The sequence below is a fragment of the Pezoporus occidentalis genome, unplaced genomic scaffold (genome assembly GCF_034315485.1).
Source record: "Pezoporus occidentalis ecotype Australia unplaced genomic scaffold, CSIRO_AGI_Poc_V1 ctg4, whole genome shotgun sequence".
NCBI lineage: Eukaryota > Metazoa > Chordata > Aves > Psittaciformes > Psittacidae > Pezoporus > Pezoporus occidentalis.
The window spans coordinates 18,901,351-18,914,868 of record NW_026915724.1 but is presented as its reverse complement, the minus strand read 5'-3'; the positions used below and the strand labels follow the sequence as shown (position 1 = coordinate 18,914,868).

The window sequence follows — 13,518 nt, the reverse complement described above, 5'->3', positions numbered from 1 at the left end:
AAATTACACCTTGTACTATACTCCATTCAGGCAATGACCTCCGCTGAACTATCAGAGGTTTCCTTTGTCTGGAGCTTTTCTCTTTCAAAGGTACACCTGAATCTGATAATTATGTAATATGATACTGCTTCAGTGGGGCAACGTCACTGTGGTAAATATACTTTGAGCCTGTACTCATAATTCAAGTCTGATGTTGAAGTAGTAGGTATCTGAGGCTACTTACTGCAACTGACTTGTCTAAAAACTCCATGAAAGATGAGAAGTCCTCAAAATATTTTAGATGCTCTAGAACTGCCTGAAGTATTAAAACAGACTAAGAAAAGAAAACCCAGCTGTCCTGGGTTCAGCAGTAGCAGTCATTTTTCTCCTTCTTAATAGCTGGTGCAGTGCTGTGGTTTTGACTTTCAGCCTGGGAACAGTGCTGATAACACTGATGTTTTTAGTTGGTGCTCAGTAACTCTGACCAAGGACTTTCTGAGTGTCATGCTCTGCGAGGGAGGAGGGGAAGCTGGGAGGAAGCAGAGACGGGACACTTGACCCAAATTAACCAAAGAGGTATTGCACACCACAGCACGTCATGCTCACTATATAAACTGAGGGCAGTTACCCGGAAGGGTTAGATCACTGCTGGGGTCGGGCTGGGTATTGGTCGGCGGGTGGTGGGCAGCTGTATTCTCTTCCTTTGTTATTTCCCTTATCATTATTATTATTGGTGGTAGCAGTAGTGGTTTGTGTTATACCTTAGTTACTGGACTGTTCTTATCTCAACTCATGGGAGTTAAATATTTTTTATTCTCCTCTCCATCCTTCAGGGAGTGAGCGGAGGAAGGGGAGGGAGTGAGCGAGCAGCTGTGTGGTTCTGGATTGCCAGCTGGCCTTAAACCACAATACCAACAAAACCCACATATAAGCAAACAGAAACCACAAACAAACCCAAACTTCAAAATTTAAACCTCAAAAAATCTGTAATTTATATGAGATTTTCCAGTGGATGGGAAGTTATGCCTTACTGGAAGCACTAACTTGATAAATTTTAAGAAGTCTAGTACCAAATTGGAGGAAAACAACTATTGGCAGATGTAATATCCCAGATCATGTTAGCTTTTATGGTTTTATATTTGCTATCATCCATGATTCTTTTCAGATAGAATGCAACAGCAAACCTTTAAAGTCCCATTGGGAAATGTAAAGTAATTTTAAAATAAGAAAACAGAATTTAATATCAGCTCTTGATGCTTACTGCTTAGGGACATTGAAAATTATAAGCCCATTAAATTGTTGGTCTAGTGTTATTAAACTAATATTTCATTTCTATATTAGTGTCCATGCCTTAGAAAAGCTTTATGAACTCTCAACAGTCTTTCAAAGTATGGTTACTTAGTAGGGTAGATCATACTGCCTCATTATTGAAAAAAATTGACAGGTTTTGGTAAAGTATTGATGACAGCAGTTTTGTGTATATTATTAGAAAACTGAAACTGAAGGAGATATTGGTTTCTTTTTATTCCTTCATATATTTCTTCACTGCTGCCATGAATGGGCTTTGATTTGCACAACTAATTAGTTGTACTAAGGCATTCTGCTTGTAAGAGTTACTCCATCTTCTCTTGTTTATCATCCACCTGTTGCAGCTTGTTTTCAAACTGTGAATGCTCTGGGACACAAGCTGGCAGACACTGTGTGTTTGTGCAGCATCTACTACAATGAGGTCCCAACCTGGCTGAGGATTACCTGCGCTCATACTCATTTGAGTAATTATAAACCCTAGGCCTATGAGAGTTCTTTGAAAAACAAAAATGAGCTGGATTAAAAGATGTAAATATTTTCCTCTGCTTCATTCATAGGATCTATTTAGTCTAATGATGCATAAATTATTATAGACAGCACAGTTTATAAGACAGATGTTTTTGCAAGAACTCAGAGCATCAGGTTAGAACATGAAATTTCTTATTTGAGGGGAATCCCAAAGATTTTATAACTACTTGTGCTTCAACAGTGAAAAAAATTATTTCTGGATGTCATCAGGTGGGATTTGTAAAAAAGAGAAAAAATAAACAAAACCAAACAAAACCTGAAACAAACAGAACCTCATGTTATTTTAGAATACAGAAAATATTTTTAATCATCTCAAATGGCAACATACTTATTAAGTGCATGTTATGTTATTTAAAATAAAATGTTATTATAGTGAAAAGTTAAATTATCACACTTTCACTAAATCAAGCAGCTATAAACACATAGCTCCTTGGGTTTTTTTCCAGAAAAAAAATAATTACAAACAGTCTTATCATTAAACATTTTGACATTTACAAACTTCATTTCTGATCAAGTAGCCTCAAATCTGAAGATGGAGGCAGAAACAAGATTAAATCAGATTGCTGATTTCATGAATCAATGAAAATAATGTAGGTGGTTCAAGGAGGATGTAAAGTGTTTCACACTGTCCCACACAACATCCTTGTCACTAAATTAGAGAGACATCAATTTGATAGGTGGACCACTTGGTGGATAAAGAACTGGCTGGATGGCAGCACACAAAGAGTTGTGGTCAATGGCTCAATGTCCAGCTGGAGACCAGTAACAAGTGGTGTCCCTCAGGGATCGGTGTTGGGACTGGTCTTGTTCCACATCTTCATCGCTGACATGGACAGTGGGATTGAGTGCGCCCTCAGCAGGTTTGCCGATGACACCAAGCTGTGTGGTTCGGTTGATAATGCTGGAGGGAAGGAATGGCATCCAGAGGGACCTTGACATGCTTGTGAGGTGGGCTGATGCCAACCTCATGAAGTTTAATCATGCCAAGTGCAAGGTCCTACACCTGGGTTGGAGCAATCCCAGGCACAGCTACAGGTTGGGCAGAGAAGAGATTCAGAGCAGCCCTGCGGAAGAAGGACTTGGGGGTGTTGGTTGGTGAGAAAATGAACATGAGCCGGCTTCAGTGTGCGCTTGCAGCCCAGAAAGCCAACTGTATCCTGGGCTGCATCAAAAGGAGCGTGACCAGGAGGTCGAAGGAGGTGATCCTGCCCCTCTACTCTTGTGAGACCTCACTTGGAGTATTGGGTGCAGTTCTGGTGTCCTCAACATAAAAAGGACATGGAACTGTTGGAACAAGTCCAGAGGAGGGCCATGAGGATGATCAGGGGAGATGGAGCACCTCCTGTATGAAGATAGGCTGAGAAAGTTGGGGCTGTTCAGCCTGGAGAAGAGAAGGCTGCGTGGAGACCTCATAGCAGCCTTCCAGTATATGAAGGGGGGATGTAGGGATGCTGTGGAGGGACTTTTCATTAGGGTCTATAGTGACGGGACAAGGGGTAATGGGTTCAAACTTAAACAGGGGAAGTTTACACTGGATATAAGGAAGTTCTTTACTGTGAGGGTGGTGAGGCACTGGAAAAGGCTGCCCAGGGAATCTCTGAATGCTCCATCCCTGGGGGTGCTCAAGGCTGGGCTGGACAAAGCCTTGGGTGGCATGGTTTAATGTGAGGTGTCCCTGCCCACAGCATGGGGGTTGGAGCTAGTTGATCTTAAGGTGCTTTCTAACCCTAACTATTCTATGATTCTATGATCTAGAATTGTGTATTAGCTTTTTACCTTTTGTTATAGACCTTCGTGCCTACTAGTTTTTGATTCTCACCCATATACCTTTCACATATAATTTTGTGTTAAGCCACCATTAACTAGGTTTTGTAAGATCAGGGGTTTTATTCATGGTCACTTTTACATGGTCAGATTTCGAATTTCTTAAGGATTATTTTAACTTGTGTGTGCTTTGGTTACTAATGTGCTATAGACCAGCTGAAAACTAAGAAGCAGTAGTTTTCCATCTCCCATTTCTCCCATTTTCAAATTGCTCTTCATATTCTTGCCCACCTCAATCAAATCCATGCATCATGAGGAAGTAGTGTATGTATAAAGTCAACATGGGCTGCAAGGCTCTCCAGAAAATAAATTTTGAGGAGAGAAAGAGAGAGAGAGAGAAAGAGACAGAGAGAGAGAAAGAGACAGTGAGAGAGAAAGAGACAGTGAGAGAGAGAAAGAGAGAGAGAGAAAGAGAGAGAGAGAAAGAAAAAGAAAAGCCGATTCATCAGTATGTGTAAGCAGCAATCCTCATGGCTCTCGCAAGAGCCATCTTGTACCATTAATATGCAAAGCTGGAGATTTAAAACACATTATGTTGATGATTAAGAAAGCTTTAGACCTCTACAATAATCCTTGCCTCTAATGATTTCAGAACAAGAAGGGTACAATAAACTAAAAACAAATAGACAAACAAACAAAACACAACTTAGCCCTGATTAGACAAATGGTAAAAGACCTGCTACAACAGAAAATCTGGAAATGTCAAAGACTGCCAGAGAAAATCTAAATAGCCTTTCATACTGAAAATGCAAGATGTCAGTGAAAAGATAGGTAGATAGAAAATCTGAGCTAACAATCTGGGGTGAATCTGAGGCAAAACAGGGAAACTACTAGAAGATCCAGACTTAACTCTTAAGCAAGCATTTACAGCTTACAGAGTAAATTAAATTACCCAATGAAAAATGAAGTTGAAAGTGAACCAGTCAGTCCTCTGAGGTAAACATATAAGCCATAGATGAAAATAAAAATAAACATGCGATTGACAGACCAACGAAATTCAAGACAGAATACCCCAAAAACAGATGAAGCTGAACCCTTTGTGACAAACAGAGCAAGCCAAAATTATACTAAGTGTTGGAAAGAGAGGCGTATTCTGTATTGGATTATCAGAGTTTACAAGCTCTGGCACAACATTTAAAGGATGGACACAGAGAATGACCAGAGCAGCTGACAATTTTATATCCAAAAGGTAAGGATTGTAAATCTGAAAACTAACAGGACATGAACACTGAGTCCACAAGAAAAGTGGAAATACAGCACTGGAGAAAAAGCCACATGCACAGAAGGTAAAAAGTTAGAACTTGGAGAGTGTAAATAAATGGTGAATGCACAGAAGAAAGCACTGCATAGGATCATAGAATAACAGAATAGTTAGTGTTAGAAAGTTAGAAACCTTAAGATCAACTAGCTCCAACCCCCCAGCCATGGGCAGGGACACCTCACATTAAACCATGCCACCCAAGGCTTTGTCCAGCCCAGCCTTGAGCACCCCCAGGGATGGAGCATTCACAACTTCCCTGGGCAGCCTTTTCCAGTGCCTCACCACCCTCACAGGAAACAACTTCTTCCTTATATCCAATCCAAACTTCCCCTCTTTAAGTTTGAACCCATTACCCCTTGTACTGTCACTACAGTCCCTAATGAACAGTCCCTCCACAGCACCCTTATAGGCCCCCTTCAGATACTGTAAGACTGCTATGAGGTCTCCATGCAGCCTTCTCTTCTCCAGGCTGAACAGCCCCAACTTTCTCAGCCTGTCTTCATACGGGAGGTGCTCCAGTCCCCTGATCATCCTCGTGGCCCTTCTCTGGACTTGTTCCAACAGTTCCATGTCCTTTTTATGTTGAGGACACCAGAACTGCACACAATACTCCAAGTGAGGTCTCACAAGAGCAAAGGGGCAGGATCACCTCCTTGGACCTGCTGGTCAAGCTCCTTTTGGTGAAGCCCAGGATATGGTTGGCTTTCTGGGCTGCGAGCACACACTGAAGCCGGCTCATGTTCATTTTCTCACCAGCCAGCACCCCCAAGTCCTTCTTCCGCAGGGCTGCTCTGAATCTCTTCTCTGCCCAACCTGTAGCTGTGCCTGGGATTGCTCCAACCCAGGTGATGGGAACATACCCAGCATTCAGTAGTGAGGGTAACAAGCTATTTGTCTCTCCCATTCTGGACTTTCAAAAATCTGAGGAGTTAAATAACTGGAAAAGTTTGAGAAAGTCTTTCAGTAGACAGGACTCAGCTGAAGACCAAGTACATGTGGAAAAATTTAGAAAGGGCTTTAGCCTATGGCTGGAGTTAAAATAGGAGATAACTAATCCCACTGGGAGCTGTAGACCAAGCAAAAGAAATGGCCAGTTTTGCTATTTTTGCAATATACATGGGACTTCACCTACATATTGAAGTTACGCAAGTACAAAATAAATCTGTAAAAAGGAAACACTTTTATTACCTACCAGGGGATAAATCCTTGGAAGAATGGCACAAAGCCCAGCTAGTAGGCTTTGCCAGACCTGTGTGGGGCCAATGTAACTGCCTCTGCATTGTCCTCCTGGACACAAGAGCACAGAGGAGTGCACTGTCACAAAGGCTGGCTCCAGAGCCAGTCCTCTGCACTCCACATCCTGGCAGAAAGAAGAAACAGAGGAAGAACCACCAGTTCTTCCAGTTAAAGTAATTAGAGCTCATCCAGTATTGCCTGGGCTTTCTCTTTTAAACAGCTTTCTCTTTTAAAGTCTCCTAGCAAGTTTCCACAAATAAGGGACAGCTGTGTGGAAAAGTATGTTTTTATTTAGGAAAAGGGATTTTTAGGTATATCATATCTTTCAGCTAAAAAAGTAAGTATCAAAGTCATCCTGTATTTGCACAGTAAACGTACTTTTGGCACATGTGCTGTACAATAGATTTGCTTACTGTAAGACTATCTGATTTATTGGGTTTGATGTCAGACAGCCAGGTAGGTTTGACACTTTTGTCACAAACAGTGCAATATTGTCTAGAAAATGATGCTATCTCTGGCTTAAAACAAGTGTTTGCCTGCAGATGTTTGGTGTGCAGTAGAATAGTCTGGTGCTACAACAATGTATGCTTGTGCCTAAACATGAGTGGGCAGCGTGTGCTGTCATACTTGACTTTATTAACAAAACCAGAGCCAGCTGATCAAGGAAACTGATTATTCATCTTTATCTGGTACTCATTACATCTCATCTTGAATACTGCTGCTAGTTTTGATTCCCAGTACATGAAAGACATTGGTAAACTGTAATGAGTTCAGTGGAGGCCACCAAAATAGTTGGGCTGGAGCACTTGCCCTATAACCAGAAGCTGCAGGATCAGATCTGGTTCAGCCTGAAGACAAGATGGCTTTGGGAGCACTTAACAGCAGCTTACCAGTATTTACAGGAAAGTTAGCAAGAATACAAATCCTTGTTATAGAGGTGTGGCAAATGGACGAGAAACAGCAGCCCCAGCCTAAAAGATGGGTAGCTCCAACTGGGTCAAAGGAAACAAATTGTCCAAGCATTATGACAGGCTGCCCAGAAAGTTCTCACCATGGAAGTTTTCCAGATCTGACTCAACAAAACCCTGAGCACCTAAATGCTGAATCGACTGCTGACTGTGCTTTGAACAGGATGTTAGAGCAGATGACCACCTGAGGTCCCTTCCAACCTGGAAGATCCCAAGGAAGGCAAACTTAAATTTTCCAAAATTAAATTGTTAAGCAAGTTCCCACATGCTTAGCACTGGGTTACGTGAGCCAATGTATTTTTTTCTGAAGGAAAATCTGAGTGGAGAAAAAAATCCATGAAGCATGTTACAAATGATAATGTGGAAAGACACAACAATTCTGATTCCAAAATGCTAATGGTGGATGGGATTAATAACAGGATGTCTTGATTGATAGCAGGAAGATTTAAGATTGTGACTTTTGGAAAATCTCCATCTTTTTTGACAGTCAGATCACATTTTATTTAGGAACCAGTGTTGATTTAAGATTCTAGTAGGAATGGTGAAGGTTTTAAAATTAATTTTAAAGGGCTTTATCTGATTAGCCGACCATGCATTTTCCTGTATTCTCAAATGTTTAATAATTAATGACAGAGCAAGCTGCAGGTCAGATTAATTAATCTTTCTGAACATGCATGTGTGCATTAGCATTACTGAATGGTCTGTTACTGTTTAATTAAGCCCACAACATATTTCTTTACATTGAATCAGCACCAACCAGGTGTTCCAATTTCAGCTATTCAAAGTTCTGGTAGACATCTAAGTCAGATGCAAATCAGAGGACCAAAGCTAAATGCCTATTTTCCTTATATAATCCACGAATAAAAGCAGATACTTCCATGAAAGGCAATCAGAACATCATTAGCTCATCTGTATTAACTAGTATAGCCCATTATCTACTTCCTAGCTAACATTTGTCATAACTCATTTCAAAGCATAGCTAATGTTACTGCTCTATATGCTATTAAATGCCCCAGTTAGAACAGGACTGAAATTTTACAATAAGAGTTAAGAAGTTTGGCTGGAAAAGCAACATATACTTGATGAAAATCATCAGGTTCAGTACCCTTTTTACCCCTGAAATACAGCAGAAAGCACTTATGTACAGAAGGTAGGCACACTGCAAACCTAACAAGGGAGCAAAAGTCATGAATACAGGCTATGTGATTATGGGGACTACCTTACTGGAGGATAGACTTCCGCCAGGAGGCTATATACTCACAGTTTCCATTTCACTCAGAAGCCAATTCATGGTTGATAGTGTGTACATTTTTCACAAACACTAGAGGTGGTTTTCAACTCAAGTGACTTTAGTGACCTGCAACATGTCTGGATGTATAGAGCTGCTCTGTTAGACTCCCTTATTATCAGCAGGGAGAAGCATGTACCAAGAAAAAATGATTCATCTGAATTGTCTTAGAGATCTGCGAAAGGACAAGATGACTTCAGCAAACTGTATTACTCTCCATTGATAAGAAAAGAAATTTAGACAAAGAGCTCAGATAAATGTAAATCCCATCCAAAGAAACAACACTGATACATAAGTCTGAAACCAACAGTAATCTTCTAATAAAAGGAACAAACAGCCTGATTCCTACAGAAGAGGCAGATTCGCAATGTATCTGCTTCAGAGATTATTAAAACCAAAACAACAAAAAAGCAGTATCACAGTCCTATGATTAAATCCACAAGTCATATATTTGGAAATCATACTTTTCTACATGTTGAAGTCTTCTTATATCGGTAAAGCCACAGGAGATGAGAAAGAGCATTTCTTTTTCTAGGTCTTTATATAGCTGAACCGTATTATATTAGCTTTATATTCCTGAACCTTTATCTGGCCACCAACCAGTACAGCCCCTTCTGAGTAACATCACCTTTCCATTAACATGAAAAAGTATAGCTTGCAGCAAGTAGACAAAAAGGAAGGAAAACTTGTTTTGAGCTCACCTTGCTTCTCTCTGGCATGATAAAGTTTTCCAAATCTGAAATTTAAAGGGTACCACTCTAAGAAACAGAGTTCACAGCCAGTTCACAGGTTCACAGCCAGTCTTTCCATTCCTTTCCTGCTTTCTCATCACTACAGATAACTGTATTTCCCAGAGCATTTCTCAAGGAGTTATGTTATTTGGTGAAAAATTGTCTTGATCTCTGCCTTCTTTTCCCTCTTTTTTTTTTCTTCCCAAAATAAAAACAAACAAAAAATCCTTAGCTTTGTCTCTGATGGCTGTAAAGGAAAGTTAACAAACCTGACTGGGAGAAAGTGCTCCACTGTAAAAAAAAACACTCTGAGAAGTCCCATAGCTCCCCCGGCTTCATGTAAGGCTCCCAGGCAGTATCCCAGAGACAGCCCCAGAGCTCAGCAGCACAGCTTGCCTAAGCCCTCTGTCCTTCTCCCATAAAGCTCAACTCATCTACAAGATTAATTGCAACTGCACAGAGTGACCCTCAGGGTCATCATAGCCTCAGAACCATGTAATGCTGAAAGAAGAGACATGACAGGAGTAAGTGGAGGCTGCAGGGGGAAATGTACACACTCCAAAAGGAAAGCCAAAATGGTAGGGATGGGCAATTTGACAGAATAACAGTGTGGTCACTGAACCAAAACGTGATGCAGTATGCCCAGAAAGCTGGAGAGGGAATAGAAAAAAAAACAAAACCCTTGCTGCCTCCACTTAAAGAAAACAATAGCAATGCAGATCCCTGGGTGCCACAGAGGGAGTGCAACAGCCACATGGAGAGGTCATCACCTTCCACACAGCTGAGATGAGTAACAAGAGAGCACAAACTTTCAGCAAAAGGAAGGTCAAAGCTCATAGCAGGTTCAGCCTTTGAAAAGATGATGACGATGACAACGATGAACATCCAGCAAACTGCAGGCTGGTCTGAAAAGATCAGCAGGAAGTTTCTCAATAATTTCTTCTGGATCTTCTTAATAAAGAGAAATTAAGCTTCTTTTTGAATACCAGAGTCACTGAAAAATGATGGAGAGTCGTCTCCTTTCTCATGGATGAAGTAAGGGAGAAAAATCTGCCATTCTAGTTTCTCACAAATTAGCATACAGGCATCAAAATAACAATGCAAACACCTCCAAGGGTAATTACCCTTTTTGACTCGAGTGTCTAATCAACATATCAAGGTTCTGCTCACAGATCTTGATCTGGCTTCAGCAGAGCTGGGTGAAGAGCCTGTCAGCCCCAACTGGTTCCCAGCCATCTGCCCCTATCACTTCGCTGAGGCTACTGACTTGTGGACCTGCTTGCATAACTATTCAGACCAGTGCTCTCTGCTTCAATACAAACAAGCCAGCTGAGCTGAAATAAAACAGACAAGCCACAAACTTTAGGTCTTCTCTTCGCTGGACTCTTGCAACTCAGCTGGGTCCTGAGGTGATCACCTGAGCACCCCAGCAGATCTGAGGGTCTTAAACTTCTCCTGGTCAAGGACTGTTTTGTACAGAGAACAAACACCATCCCGCTTATGTTCTTGTATTCAGAGACCTTCAAGGCTCTTCCCTGATAACACTATCTCTACAAACTCTGTCTCTAGGGTTCTCCCAGGTGATATTAAAAATCTTTCTCTGACTTTCTGCTGCCGTGGCTGTTATTTCTTCGGTGTTTCTGCTGCCTCTGTTTTCTGAGCCTGCCCCCTTCTTGGTAACTTGTCCCACATTGCCCATCTTCCAGCAGAACCCTTCTCCCACATAGTTCAGATCCCTGCAGCTGCTGTGTATTTTGAGTCATAGTTTGCAGCTTTTTTTGTCTGCTCAGCAAAGGAACTTAACTTCTTTATGGCAGGGTAGAAAAGTGTATGGGCTCTTCAGGGAAATAGTAAATTAGCTGGCCCTTGCTCTGGATTGAAACTAGACACAGAGAATTACCATAAGGTAGAAATTTAAATAGCTCTCCAGTCCAGGAGGTATGGTAGGCTGGGTTTGGGGAAGGAGCACTGAGAAATGTGCATGGGGTACTCTTGTGTTTAAGCAGTCTTTCCCATTCTTCTCTGTGGTCTCATTCCCCCAGCCACTTGATAGCTGACCTGAAGGAAAACAGACTGGTTTGACTCTCTGGTCTGAACTGTCTTCACCATCCTTGGAAGTATTTAAAAGACATATAGATGTGGCAGTTAGGGACATGGTTTAATGGTGGACTTGTCAGTGCTGGGTTAACAGTTGAACTTGATGATCCTAAAGGTCTTTTCCAACCTCAGCGACTGCATGATTCTATGACTCTGATTCCTTTTGTGCAAAGAAAAGCCTGAAAAGGGGTCCCCCCGCTACCCAGCACTACAGTGTGAACTTTTAATGTAAGCCTCTGGCTCATGATTTCACTTTCAAATGAGATAGATACACAGTGCAATTAGAAACGACACAGAGAGAGAAAGACCCTCACAAGGTGCATGCTGCTAAGTATCATATCTGATTCCTCCCCAAAATTTTCCAACACTAGTGCTTGCTGAGTTGCTTGTTATATGTTGGTTGGTATGGTTTAACTAAGAAAACCTGTACAAAACCCATAGTGAATACACACACTTGTAAATGAGGCAAAAATATTCAATAATCCTGTTGTCTTCTCATTTTCTGACATGTTTTTACCTCCTGGCCTCAGTCTAGGTTTGGTGTGAGAGGCTCCATGACTGTACTGGGTTTGCATGGCAAGATTTTGGTGGTGAGGGGGTCTAGAAAGATAGCTTCTGTGAGAAGCTGCTAGGAGTTTCCCCCATGTCTGACAGAGCCTCTGGGATAACAGAGTTAAGAAGTGGGGGGAAAACTGCTGTGCAACAGCAACTGCAGCTGGAGTGAGAATATGTGAGAGAAACAACGCTGCAGACACGAAGGTCAGTGAAGAAGGGGGGGAGGAATTGCTACAGGTGCTGGAGCAGAGATTCCCTTGCAGCCTGTGGTGGTCCTGTGAGAAGCATGTGCTGGAACAGGCTCCTGGCAGGACCTGTGGCCCCATTCAGAGAGGAGCCCGTGCTGGAGCAGGTTTACTGGCAGGACTTGTGACCCTGTGGGGGCCCCATGCCAGAGCAGTCTGTTCCTGAAGGACTGAACGCCTGGAAGGCACTCACACAGGATCAGGTAGTGAAGAATGGCAGCACGTGGGAAGGATTCACATTGGAGAAGCCGGTAGAGGACTGTCTGCTATGTGAGGGCTCCTGTGCTTGAGCAAGGGAAGAGTGTGAGGAGTCCTCCCCTGAGGAGGAAGGAATGGCAGGGACGATGTGTGATGAACTGACTACAACCCCAATTCTCTGTCACCCTGTGGTGCTGAGGGGAAGGAGTTAATAAAAATAGGGAGTGAAGTTGAGCCCAGGAAGAAGAGAGATGTGGGGAGAAGATATTTTAAGATTTGCTTTTACGTCTCACTGCTCCACTCTGATTCGATTGGTAAAAAAATAACTAATTTCCCCAAGATGACTCTGTTTTGCTCATGACAATAATGGATGAATGATCTCTCCCTGTGCTTATCTTGTTATATTTCTTCTCCCCTGCCCAACTGAGAAAGGGAGTGATAGAGTGGCTTTGGTGGGCACCTGGCATCCAGCCAGGGTCAACCCACCACAATGACGTAACACAAAGGATCATGGGCAGAAAGCGCTGCTCCTGTCACGAATGAATCTTCTGGCATGACATTTCTTGACCAATTTCCCAGGCTCATACAGAGACTGAACCTGTTACGTGAACTCTGGGGTTTTCTCAGAACTAGATGCAATTTCTCAGGTGTCTGCAGTGCAGTTATCATTATTCTTTGCCATGGTGTAATCCCTCTTTGCTCAATGCAGCTCTATAAAGCTCTTCACCTCTAGCTCCATTTGTTTTTGTAAAGTCTATTTTCTTGAAAGGTTTCTTTGTATTGAAAGCATATAGCATTTTCTCTCTGATATCTTCTTTCTGACCTGAAAACTTAATGCTCATCTCTACTAGTTTTTAATCTTTCAAGCTGAATCAACAGAACATTCTCCCTTGCTTTCATCAGGAATTTTTGCAACTATTTGGCTTTGATCTTTCTGTGATTGTTGTAAGATCAGGGCTGGGAAAACTTCAAACAACATACAGTGGTTCAGTGATTTGAAACAGAGCTAAATTAGAACTGTATTTTATACACACAAAGTGTGTGAGTTTCAATGAAGCTAAATGAGTGTTACTTCTATATTTATTTACTTTTGTTTTTATTCCGCTAATCAACACATGAAAAATTTTACTGAGCACAGGTCAATAGCTAAGCTTGTTATCACTCAGGTGTAAAATGTAAAATCAATGCAATCACTTTCTTGCTATCCTCCTCTCTTAAAAGCACAGAGGGAATAAACATAGTGGAAAATATAACAAACAGCATAGAATGTATGGGCAGAGAGGGAGACAGTGCACGACTG

At 41.8% G+C, this 13,518-nt stretch overlaps 1 long non-coding RNA gene across 1 annotated transcript in view; it reads left to right on the top strand.

Moving 5' to 3' along the window:
• The window catches only part of LOC134171157 (uncharacterized), a 56,610-nt gene extending 51,133 nt beyond the window's left edge, over positions 1-5,477 (top strand). The window contains exon 2 of the long non-coding RNA XR_009967519.1: positions 5,420-5,477. This is a non-coding gene — a long non-coding RNA (uncharacterized LOC134171157). The remainder of the gene's footprint in view (positions 1-5,419) is intronic.
• Positions 5,478-13,518: the final 8,041 nt, after the last annotated feature.